Consider the following 14,077-nt stretch of genomic DNA (forward strand, 5'->3'; position numbering starts at 1 on the left):
TTGGTTGCTGTTGTTGCCTCTGTATCCTACTGTGAGCTTTTCAAATTTTTAAACCCTCTGGCATGATCTTTGACCAACCTTCCGACAGTCGCAAGATCGACGGCAGCGTCGACTGCGCTGTTTCCGATCCCAACGAGAAGGACTCTCTTTCCCACCATTCGGTTGGTGATGGCGTCCTTGTAGTCTACGCTGTGGATCACCTCACCTGTAATAAGAAGTACAGGAAGCGAACAAGGAGAGAAAGATGAACAAAATTTGTAAATCAGAAACAAACGAGAGATTCTTCAATGGAACAGAAGAGTAATATATAATGACATCTTTGTGCAACTGTAAATTTCAAACGCGGAAAAACAAATAACTTTGAGTCTTCTGGGAAGACATAAGTTTGTGATGAAATGAAGACATGTGAGCTAATAATCCATACTATGGCCATGACTATGCTGGGCCGGCGCTGTGTTTTTAAAAATGAAGGGACCCAGTTTATATTTCTGGTGCCACTTCCAGGTTTAATCAGCTGTCAAGCAAGAAAAAAAGAAAAGAAAAAAAGTTACATTTATCTGCTGCTGCTTCTGGTACACCTGGGTAAAAAAAAGGGGGGGGGGGGGGGGACCGAAGTGTTAAGACCGTACACACATGTATTCCTATGCATTATGCAAAAAAAGGGGCCGGCCCCACTATGAATCAATGAAAACACACGGCTGAACTTGTATACTTAACACGCATTTGCCCTGGGTGCTGTGTCAATAAACTTTGTCTCCATTTTTATGTGAAGCTCAGGCTTGCCTTTGAACCTCATGAAAGCAAAACCAAAGATAAACTTTGAAATTAACGTAAGTGTATGAATTTCTGATAACATTTATCATCACTTCCATTCCTTGCAATTTTGTCTTGCTTTTTCACAACTCCGTGCCAGCTTATCTATCTTCAACAAAGTTCGACCAATCATAATCGTTTATTCTACTCATATCAAGCAGTAAGCATTTCTGAGGTAATTGATGTAAAACTTTACGAGGGCAAAATAATCATTATCTGAAGCCAATCACATTGAGTACTGTCTTTGTTCTTCACCTTTGAATTTGTCCTGCCCGGGGAACTTTGCCCAGCTGGGCTTGGCATGGTGCCCTGTTGCTATGGCAACATGACTGGCGATGAGGACCTCTTCCTGGCCGAACTTTTCGCGTCCCTTCCCGTCATCCTCCACGGCAACAGACGTAATTCTCCACGAATCTCCTTCAAAGAGCAACAGGAACAACGGGGCATCCGTTTCATGAAAGTTGTCAGCCCTGACAAGTTGTCAGTCTCTGACGATCACAATCATGGTAATAGTGAGTGACCACATCTCATCCGATCAAAATCAAGGATTTTACTGACGTTGTCAATGCCGAGACTGACAACTTGTAAATACAAAGATGACGATTATAGATGACGACATTGATATGAAGGATCTACAGAAAAAAAAAAATTCCTGCAGGATGTGAATGGTTAAAGGGATAGATAGTATTGGTGGAGAAAAAGATTGGGCTTTCAACTTTTTGCGAGATACCGAGGGAGCACTTATGGAATGATAAGGAGTATACAAATTGTACCATTCTAAGAGGAATTCAAAGTTTATTAGATGATAACTGGTTTTGGAATTGCTGATACATTCAAAATTAATTTTCAACAAATAAACATTGAATCCCCTTTGGAATTACATTGCTGTTTCATATTTCATAAGTGGATTCTGATTATCTCACCAAAAAAATGTTGGGAACCTGAAGTTAGGTCTCAACAGAAACTATACAACCCCTTTGAAGACAACTTGAAAAAGGTGGGGCACTGCATACTGTATACGCTATAATTTTCGCGTACATAAATTTTCGCGAATTGCCGCTGTCACACATTTTCGCCAGTGGTTAAATTCGCGATTGGGGGACCAGAGAAAATATGAAGTGGCAAAGAAAGTATGAATTTTCAACTTACTAGCAAATAAGAATGATACTAGTTATACACTGCATGAAAAAAACTTACCAAACTCTGCGAACTAGTAAGTTAGAATTCAACATTTTTGAAGTGGCTAAGTCCATCGCGCTAGATTTCTGACGAGTGGTCCCCTTGCGATAATGAAATGTTCGTATCATCAAGGCAAGGGATTCATTTTGGAAGGTGATATTTTCGCGTGTTGTTAATTTCGCGAATAGCTCCCAACTCGCGAAATTCGCGAAAATAAACCCCCCGCGAAATATATAGCATATACAGTACTTGTAACTCCAAAATGCGCAACTTGGGGCATACAAGCTTTTGCTCATATCTGTCCCACTTTTAATATGGTACAACTTACCTTGTTCAAAAAAAAAAAAAGGCGAAAAATGCCCTTTATCAGATTCCATCAAAAATGATCTCAAAACCCACTTGTGCATTGTCTTTTTTTGATTATTTGTGTTTTTGGATTTCTGTACTTACTTTCTACATGTATATCTTTTATAACATTCTTTTTCCATGTTTTTTTTATTGCACCTAGAGCACTCAACAGTGTAGATTTGTCACATTATAAATCATATCAATATTATCATTATTATCATTATCATTGCACAACTCAACTGTGTAGTTTGGCCAATAATAGTACCTTCCTTTTCCACTCTCGTGACTTTGCGGTGAAATTTGATGCATTCTTGCAGCTTGAAGTTGGTTGTGTAGTCGGCAATGTACTGCGCCATCTGCCTGTTGTGTGGGAACTCGGGGACGTTGTCCGGGAAGGGGAAATCAGAGAAGCAGTAGTTCTGCTTTGACACATTTCTGTAGATTAGTAACAAATGAATAAATAAAAATCAAACTACATTAATGACAAATAAAAAAAATTACAGCAAGAAGCGCTCATACAAGCATGGAGGTTTGCACGTGCAATGTCTTCATCATGAGACTGAAAGATTTGATTCAATTATTGTCCAACCATTAATCTTTGATTTTGTGATGTTATGCATGTACTCTATATGAACTGATGTGCTATGTCATTGTTGCGTTGCTTTCTTTTGACACAAGCTTCAGCTGAAAGGATTGCAATTCAAGCCATCCACACGCGGTCCCAAAATGAGCAATTTCCATGGTATGAAAGACACTTTTGCATAGCAGAAATCTCTCCACACCAAGTTTTCCTACTATGTCAGTTTGAACTCACAAGACACAAGTTGAATGGATGAATTGATAGATTCGCAAGTAAAACTAGTTTATATCAAATACCTATAATGCACATTTATTACAAATGAATGACTAAATAAACAAGGAAAGTAGAAATTACCCGGTGCGTAATATATGTCCCCGCCGGAAGTAGCATTTTGTAGCAAAATGTACAATATAGGTCAAAAATCAAGGTCAAAGGTCCTTTGACTTCTTTGACCTTGATTTTTGACCTATACGTACATTTTGCTACAAAATGCTACTCCTTCGCCGTTTGTAACCCGATTTCAATTCCGTTTGCATTAAGTGATGGCACTAGGTGAGGGCTTCAAAACTTCTAGACAGAATTTTGACCTGTGACTTCTTTGACCTTTGACCTTGATTTTTGACCTGTATTGTACATTTTGCTACCAAATGCTACTCCTTCGCTATTTCTACCCGATTTCGATTCCGTTTGCTTTATGTGATGGCACTAGGTGAGGGCTTCAAAACTTCTACACAGAATTTTGACTTTTGACTACTTTGACCTTTGACCTTGATTTTTGACCTATATTGTACATTTTGCTACAAAATGCTACTCCTTCGCCGTTTGTTACCCGATTTCAATTCCGTTTGCATTAAGTGATGGCACTAGGTGAGGGCTTCAAAACTTCTCGCAGAGACAGAATTTTGACCTTTGACTTCTTTGACCTTTGACCTTGATTTTTGACCTGTATTGTACATTTTGCTACCAAATGCTACTCCTTCGCTATTTCTACCCGATTTCGATTCCTTTTGCTTTATGTGATGGCACTAGGTGAGGGCTTCAAAACTTCTACACAGAATTTTGACCTTTGACATCTTTGACCTTTGACCTTGATCTTTTTACCTATATTGTACATTTTGCTACTAAATGCTACTTCCAGCGGGGACATATATTACGCACCGCGTAATTTCTACTTTTCCTTGTATCATTATCATTATCATCATTTTGAGTGTTGTCTTTAATAACACCACTGTCAACTTAAGAGTTCACTGTGAGATTCTAAAATCCCTAGTGATTATTAAAAACCTCAATCATGTTTAATGTGAAGTTGAATGTAATCATTAACATTAATTCATCCTTTGAAGTTTTAAAACTTACTGATTGATTGATTGATTTATGTATTTAAGTTTACTTATGTAACAATCTATTTATTCATTTAAATTCATTTGTTTATAGTAGATAGGTCTCCCAGCTCCCAACTGGATGACCCAAGTTCAACTGCCGCCCAGTGCTTTAATAGGACCTTTGACAAGATATTTTTACCTACCAAGCCCTCTCAACCCAGGTGTATAAATGTGTACTTGGCAACGCAAGGGTAATAATAATGGCAGGGCCCTCTGGTAGAACAGTGGCAACACTGAATAGGCTACCTTGGTTGAAGGAAACATTATTGTAATAATAATGATAATAATTCAACTATTGTTGTCATTATCTTTTATCATTATAATCAATTATATAAGTATTATTTAGGTTTATGAAAAGAATGAATGGGTATACACTTTATGTCGAGAATTACTAGCAAACATTTTTACTGTACAAAGCATTGAGAGTTTGTCATCACACCTACAGTATTTATTCAAATTTCATATCAATCACAATCCATGGGGAAACATGACACATACACTAATATCAATCCAAATCAAAGAGTAATTGTCCACTTTCCTTTGTCCTTCTTGAATTACAAGGTTACCTTCACAGGGGATCACTTGTAATCAAGTGTTTGTTCTATGCTGTATTTACTTAGATAAATCTTTTGCTCAGATAAATCTTAAATGATGCATAAGATTTCAGCAAACAACTTTGAACAGCTTTATCAAAGGAGTGTTCAATTCATATAACATGCTGCCTTTCTTAACCCGTTACATGTAACTCTTTATTTGCCATGGTGGAAACCCCATGTGCCACGTTTTTCTTTAGACACGAAGGTAGTCATGCTTTAAGAAAGAATTCTGTTTTTCCAATCTATATAACATCTACAAATTTCTGTTAAGCTGGACATAATAGTGAGCAAAGTTGAAGAGGAATGCCAAGCTTTGCTTTGATATAAATTGTACGACAAATCTATTTCTATTTATTATTTGAACGACCAGTTGCTACATTACTGTAAAGACATTACTTTTGCACATGAAACCGTGAGAGAAACTTAGAAATTTACACGCAAATTTAATTGGGAACACCGCTTAATAGTCAAACACCACATAGAATGCAAACTGTATGTAAAAGGAACAAAAGCGCAAGAAAAGCTTTCATTGTACAGCAGGATTAGGTGATTTATCGATCAGTTTAAGCTGATTAGTGCGTTTGAGCGGAATATGTGAAGTTGGCACGCCGTCGACCGAGTGGGACATGCGAACATGGCACATAAAGAGTTAAAAGTCCCAATAACCACATTTGTAAAGTTTGATGCTTTTTACCTTTTTCTATTTTCAGTCTGAGTTTTGAAATGTTTAGTGCTAAAAAAAATCAACTTTTATTCAAGCCACTTGCTAATCACTCAATGGTGCATACACATTTTTTTTTTCCATTTGGTGGCCCTTTGAGGCCACTAGAATCTGTAAATCTGAAATTTTTGGTGGCTGCAAAATATATGTAGTGGCCCAAAATGAATACTATTGTCCACACATGATGTCATAAACTGAAGTAGTCTCCATATCCAGTCATTACAGCACCAAAACTTTAAAAATTCATAACTTTTGCATCGATAGTCCAATTTTCATCAAATTTTCATTGATTATATGTTCTATTAATGTTGCTGCTTTCACTCAATCCATATTTCTCTTCAATGGGTTTTGGTTTCCTTTTTAGTAAACTCATCTATTACTTGGAAAAAAATTGACTCTATGATCAAATCACACTTTTAGAAATAGAATCCAGTCAATTATGACAACAGAGCTGTTGAAGTTGATGAAAGTCAGATATGATATCATAAGAGCAGAAGAATCTTAGAATTTCACAAATTATCAACAACAGCAAAAAAAGTGACATTAGTCAGAGCTGAATCATTTGAAAATATGATGTCATTACTTCACAAGGCTCACTCTTGATCTGCAAACAAATCTCTGCTAAATTTCCAATTTTGAAGTGAATTCCAAGAAAATGTCTTTATGAATCACAGCACATTGCATGAATTGGTTTTACAATTGTAACCGAAATAGTAATGATTACTTTTTTATGGATTAAGGGGTTGCAGACTTTGCTGAATAATTGACCCCACCCCAACCCCCCGCAGAAAAAAAAAAATCAATACAAAATCGACACCGCATCACCTCATCTATTAACATTTGCATATAGGGTAATGATCTGGCATTGGCTTTTTTTTTTCATTTTACTCTTAAAAATTCAAAATGTTGCAAATTTCATATTTCATGAACAGTCTTACTGAAACTTCTACTAGTTACTACAACTCTGATTCAATTCAGTATCTTTCTTCTTCTTTTTTTTTTTTGAGTCAACTGCTTGTAAAATATGAAGCCTAATTTAATTTTAAGCCATTCCTGACTAGATACAGTGTTGTGTATCATCTCTTCACAGATTGTGAAATATCATAATGCAAGTGGTTAATCACAATCCACTTAATCCAGCTGCATCTATCTGACAGGTGTATTTACATTGTAAGATTCTGTATTCTGCATTATAGGGGTACTGAGTTTGTGTCCATTGTAAGCTTTATCATTTTCAGTCTTTCCTACACAGTCAACATCATAGCCCGACCACATCATCAGAAAAATTCAATGGGGAGATTATGCCCTTGACCTTTGGAATTAGATGCTGGACACAAAATGGGGTTTAGGTAGAATTTCATCAAGTGGCAACCAATTCTACAAATCTTGTGTATATTGAGATAACTAAAATGTAGACAATACCTTGCTATCACAACTGTGAATCAGAATTGCATTCTGTAATAAGAAATTGTATCATGGAAGCCTTGCACGACAAGATTTTTTTTTTTCATTCTATGAGTTAATTGCAAATTTACAATAGAGGGACTTTGTAAGTTTTACGGCATGCATTAGGCTAAATGGTGTGAAAGATCTAGCTTTTCCCTCAACAGTCAGGGGGGGGGGGGGGGGGGGAGTTCCACAGGAAAGACTTACATACATGTATTTGTATGTTATTTTATCAAGAAATTATAACAGCAGGTCATTTTCAACTGCCCCGAAAGATGAAAGAGGACTGCCAATTTCTTACTTTATCATAAACTACAAGTGTATAAGGCCTACATGTACATGTTTTCATTTCCATTTCCCGTGGAAACTTTCGAGGTATGTTTCATCAAAATCACTTCAAATCAACCACTACAAGCAAATGGGATGGGGGTAGGGGCAATTTGATAAATCTCTTCATCAAGGGAATCAGTGATTGTGAAGAATTGAAGAATATCAACAGGACAATGATGGAAAATCAACAGCCCATGTCAAATTTTAAATTGATAGATCCAAAATGGACTCATTTTGATACCCATGCAGGGTTGGCACTGATCTTTTAAAATATCTTATCATTTATTATATTAGCCTGACATAATCATAATGCAGAATAGGAAGTATCAGGATGAAGTTAATGATATATATATGTTGTTTTTTTTTTTTACTTTTTGGTCCATATTATGACAATTTGCTGTCAAAAATCAAAAGGAAGTCAGAAACCAATTCTATCCATTTTCCATAATTCTGCGGACAATTGTATTCTAATTTGTACATATTTATCTTCTTTACTTAAATATTTATTCCACAGTGTTTTTAATGAGCAATTCCGTGTAATTTTGAATTATTGTTAAGTTTAAACAGCGATTCAGCCTGTTGGCTGCTACGTTTTACTGTACTGTATATGTTTTCATCAATAAATCACTTTTCAGTTCAATTCAATTCAGCATTGCTGCTACTCTTTTAATTTTATACCCTTTGGTCATGACGGACATGAAGTGGGTGAAACTTCTTGCATGTCCACATATCAACTGCAGGATTCAAAAATACAACCTCATGTTTACATCCAGAAACATATCCTCTACATACCTGATACACAAGTATTCCTGTATTTAAATGTTTTCTTCTTTTTTGTGTGTGTGTATGTACATTATAAACAAAACGTTGTGCCATGCTTGAGCTAGAGTTCATACAACTCATTTGTTAAACTGTTAACGTAAGACTGCAAACTGACTGAGCTGATAACTCCACAAATTGGAGCACTGTTATTAACATTAACAAAAGCAAACACTTCACACTGCTGATGGCCAAGGTATGTGTTCCTTGAATCAAACTTCAATTTCAACATTAAAATGTTATCATGGTTCAAGTGCTGGATGAGAGTACACAATGATTACAAATGCCATAAGCAGCACCCAAAATAGCAGAAGGGGATGTTAGTGAGGCCTATTAGCAGCTCTACTGATGTCATCTCCAGCTTCAGAGGCAACAATGACTCATTTCATGTAAAAAAAAAAGTTGAAATGTATGACAGTTCTCTAAACCCTCTTGCCAAGGGCAACTAAAAACTGACAGTTGGACAAGTAACATCAAAGGGCAGCTTGACTATTAGAAATGAAGGGCAACATGCCCAAACGTCCTGGGGTCTGTGTCATGAAATTCTTATTCAATCTAGAGACTTTTCACGCATCAAACCCACAAATAAGTTATGAGAGACTTCATGAAATGGATAAGTGCGTGAAAGTCTAGCATGTGGAGGTCTAGCTGTACATATGAGCGACTTTGGCCATTCTGAGATATACGTAAAGAATTTTTTTGTCATGATTTCATGATACAGACCCCAGGCTTTACCAGGCAGGTGGGGCCGAAGCATTTGACTAGGGTGACATGTGTCTCCCTGTATGATTAACATTTACTAAAGTACCACCTAGTGGAACTAACTACTGACACACTATCATCAGCAAGAATTTAAAGAAATATGAAATTGGTTAGGGGCAATTAGGCCTACAGTAAGCAAACAAAAAAAGAAAAAAAAAGAACAAATGAACTTAACAAAAGGCTATTTGAATAGAGTAGAACTGAAAATCTTGGGCTAAATATGGCTGTTGAATACTGTATGTCCCCCCAAAAAAATTACAACGGGAGCACCGGCCGCAATGATATCTTTAAAAATATAGTGATCAGAATCAATCTAAGTACAAATTCAGGGTATGAAACTATAACTCATTGCCCACATCTTACAGAAACCCCCACTCAATTTGCTTCAGTGGTCAAAGAGAAATGAGGAATTTGTAGAGGATGTCAGGAATCTCTTCCCTCCAAGTTTTGTCTATTGTTTTCACACACCCTCACTCGTCGAGATGCTGAGTCATGAAAATCTCACTCATAAAAATGTTTTGAACTTGGCATCCCTGCTGTGACCGCTTAACCAAATTGAATGGGGTTTTCTGCAAAATACAGCTGAGATGTTTAAAGACCTTGGAGTAGCATTTAGACAGTTTAATCATATGGGTGTGATCAATGCAAAAATCTGATTGTATTTTTTTTTGGGGGGGGGGGGGGAGGGGGGACATACTGTACATTAAAAAAAAATGGTATAGGTAACTATAATCGTCTATTTATATTAATGTTAACTACCAAAGCAACACTATCTTACGCAGCCAATCAAAGCACTGATGGTTACCAATGACTGCAGGGTTTCCATTAAATGTAAGGTTACCGTACCAGTTTTTATGCAACCTAGGGCCGGGGGCGCCCAAGCTAGTCAAGGCATATAGGCGTAGAAAGCAAAGCATAAAAAGACAAAAAATAAAAAATAAAATAAAATAAAATACGTTGCATATTATACACCACGAAAATTGAAGGCTCACAGGAAACTAGTAATAAAATGCCCTACTCTAGTACGCAACAGTGCTTCAACTTTCTGACAGTAAACCAGCATGTTCTGCAAATTTGTATTTAGGCACCTATGGTTATAGGCCTATTACCTAAAACTCCTATCCATACTGGTTATACAGGTTCTACCCCCGCTATTTTATTTGTCAGAGCGACATCGAGGACTGTCAGGCACAAACTCTTTCACAAAGAGCTATAGGATGAGCAGATGCAGCTTGTATTTATCATCATTTAATAAACATCATTTAACCTACAAAATGGAAGGGGAGAAACGTCAAATATTGTCCTGGAATCAATCAACTTTCTCCTAAACAAGCTACAATATAAATACCTGCAGAAACTTTCAACAGGTTCCTGTGTATCAGCTGGTTGTGCCACATTCTAACGTTAAAGTTTATTTATTATTTTTTTTAGACATCCCCTGATATTCTTAAATCTTACATTACTGGACCTAAGTTACTACAGTACAATTTTCTATAATAACCTCAGTTTCATTATTCAGAGGCTGGGGAACAATTCAATTCATTCGTAGAGTTTAGAGGAAGATGCTCACATGTGAGTGAATCTCATGACTCCATAATCATGCTCCCTGAATACCCAAAGCCCGCCAACCTCTCCCGTCCTTTCGTAAACCACCACGTCCAAGCCGGACTCTCGAAGGCATTTCGCCGCAGCCAGCCCGGAGATGCCCGCTCCTATCACGCAGACGTCCGTGCGAGGGACCCGATCTAGCGGCATGGTTTTCCTTATCGTCAGCTGGTTAGACCTCTCTATTCTCTTACGTTCGATCTCTTCGTCCAACTCTGCTCTACTCAGGATCTTTTGCATATTGTCTGATGACATAATACGGCTTCTCGCGGCCATTTTCGGGGTTACTCATTAACGAATTCTGGACTGGCATATCGAGATATTCGGCCAACGTACAATTGATCGTAAGTGTGGTGACCTATGTTTATATGGCCTACTTCCTTTTACTGTACTGAACTATACATTTTGTATACATCACATGTACACAACCAAACTACCGTCGGTGGGGGAGGGGGGACCACGAGCCGTTTATCTTTTTTTTTTTCCACTCATTTCAGAACCCGTAGCTCTTTAAATTGTTGCCAAAATTACCGAAAAAATCCCTTGTTCCTTCCTTATTTTGTTAATTAATTCCTGGACGAGAAAGTCTCTCCAAAATTGTCATTCTTATAATGAAAGTTAGAATATTATTGAAGACACACACAGCCTACCATAACTTTTAAATTGATCTTAAAGGGACTTACAGCAATGGTTCAGGTGAAGATTCACGTTTGTAACATTTTTTTGAGAGATATGAAAAACCTCTTATGAAATATGAAAGAGCCTGTAATTACAAGAAGGATTCAACATTTATTTGATGAAAATTGGCCTTGTAATGGCTGAGATCTATCGAAAAAGGCGATTGTAATAAAATTGACAGGCCACAACTTTTATTAGGATCTCTCGTTTTTAGATATCTCGGTCATTTCAAAACCGATTATCATCAAATATAGACTTTTGATTCCCCTTAGAATTGTATGCTCTTTAACATCTATCACAGAGTGGTTTCTAAATATCTCAAAAAGTTACAAGCTGAATCCTCACCTCAACCAGCACCGCACTGAAACGTTCAGTCCCTTTAAATTTCAAGATTGACTTAAATTCTTTATGAAACATCCCCCTTAGTGTATGTATGACATTATGAGGTCGACCAACTCTAGCCACCCGAAACTTCCCCCACACCTCATACTGCATGTTGACCCCTCCCCCTCTTTCGATTGTGAGGACTTAATTAGCATTGTGTGACGGATGTCCTTGCAAAAATCAGTGTTCTAATGACCCCTCCACCACTTCATTTCCTCCCCTAGGCACCTACAACTGTATACTGTGTGGGGTGTGATAGGTGGGGGGGGGGGGGGGGGGGGGGGGGGGGGGGGGGGCAAGGGTGAGGCCCAGTAGGTGAGGCCCCTGTAAAAATAATGACAGGCCCTATAGGAGTTCTGGGGCATAGTACAGAAGTCCAGTCTTTTTCCGATATAGCGCGATATCCCTTAAACTTGAAAACTTGGCTTTCATTTCTTCATGAACAAGTTTTATCTCCATATCTGAACCTGTCCTAGATAAAGTTCTGCATTGTGTTTGATTCTTTCATCCTTTCTGCACGACCACCTTTTCTGTATCACGAACCTTGACCTACATTTGTAGCATCTGCGCGTGTAAATCCCACTTGGTAAATTCTCTCTGCGTCCTACATGTGAATTTCTGCGTGTTAATACTAGAATAAAATGAAACAGAATAAAACAGTGCACGACTGTGAGACATAAATGGTAATCTTACACTCCTAGTGTAGGATTTAAGTTTGTATCTTTGGGTGATCGGATGATTTGCAGATGTGAATAAAAGTCATATTTGTATCTATGCTCTCCGTGATTAACAAACCCCTCTCACCATAACACAAACCCACCAAAAGACACAAACACAAACACACATACTAGTTCACACTGGCACATATTGATAGGCACACACCAAATACACATGGAAAAAAAGCTTCCTGTGCTGTAAAGTTAGTACAGCTCATTGTCCCCATCTGACCTGTTATATATATGTATGTATGTATTTCTTCGATGCCTATCATACTAGTACATTGTACATGTATCTGTAAATGGTCAGGTATGTTTTACAAGACTGGATGACGAAAATAAATTGAGCCAAAATACAGAAGAAAAAAATACAGAGTATTAGATTTCAAACTACATGTACACTTTTTTCATTTTTAAAATCCTCTCATACTAAAAAAATCTCATTATATCTGTGTTGATAATAACGGTGTTCACCTTTATAATCAAACATGTTGACATTCTAATACACATAGTATAAGTGTATCCCTAATTGAAACATGTAAGTCAAAATCTTGTATGTTATTGTTTCATCTAAATACAAAGAGCTAAAGATGACAAAAGAAAAAAGAAAGAAGAACCAAAAATTTTTTAAGGAAGAAAGAAAGATGCTTCAGATGATTTGTGTTGTCATCGTATCTGTAAGAGTGGGTATTTTTCGCGCGAGTAATTTTTTGCGCTCGGCCGAGTAAGATGAATTTTACGTGTTTTTTAATTCTGCGGAATCAATACATTACATCATGGTACATATTTGTGTGCTTTTGCACATTAATAATGACATTAATAATTGATATTTTTAGAGCACCTTTTCCACTGGATACAAAGTGCTATGAGATGTTATTCCTGGTCACCATAGGAGATAAAATGTACATGTATACAAATTACCAGGCAGTGACAGTACAAATCCAGTGCATATACAACATTTATAGGGATATCAAAATAAGCAGCCTAGTAGGTCTTCAAATTTTGTTTGAGGTGATCCAGTTTTGGTGATGATTTCAGAAGAGGAGCATTTTGCGCCAATTCCTGGTTGCACTAAATGCACAAAAATTTCCACTTTTACAGTACAGTATTCTCTGCACATTCATTTTCTCATCATATCATAGATTGATGATCAGCCAATAAAGAAGAGGCAAGAACATTTTTTCTTTTGTTTTTTACTGGAAAATTTATTTACACATTATACATTGAGATTTACATGTATTTACAGCCACACCAGTATCAATAAATGATATCTACAAACTGTGCTAAAACCAGATGGATTCAACCATTCAGTTGGGGGGGGGGGGGGGGAGGGGATGGCATGAGGACAGTGCCCTAACCTTATCTCAACTTGCTTTGCCCTTTTTTTTTTAATTATCATGATTTATTCTCATTTTGTCCTGCTGTGCTCAGAGCTCTTGACAATGCATCTGTACTGATATACCCGTTTCTTGGAGGTCAGATAATCACCTTAATATTGGTAAACTACATTTACAGTACAGCTGTATTCTTATTGTTGGAGTTGCAGATGAAATAAGGTACATTGTACAAGGTACACTGTATACATTCAACCTTGCCTGGGCCTATCTCTTCTGGGCCCTGTTTCATAAAACTTATTAAAAACAAGTTACGCTAATTGTTATAAGCTACTGAAATCCTTGCATCTGATTGGCTGAGCGCAAATTTTTCATAGATATGTG

General features: G+C 37.1%; 1 pseudogene; it reads right to left on the minus strand.

The window, feature by feature from the left end:
• The window catches only part of LOC139711252 (flavin-containing monooxygenase 5-like), a 29,672-nt pseudogene extending 18,766 nt beyond the window's left edge, over positions 1 to 10,906 (minus strand).
• Positions 10,907 to 14,077: the final 3,171 nt, after the last annotated feature.

This window comes from Diadema antillarum, unplaced genomic scaffold (assembly GCF_040938485.1).
Source record: "Diadema antillarum isolate AM-2024a unplaced genomic scaffold, OU_Dant_1.0 seq00001630_RagTag, whole genome shotgun sequence".
Lineage (NCBI taxonomy): Eukaryota > Metazoa > Echinodermata > Echinoidea > Diadematoida > Diadematidae > Diadema > Diadema antillarum.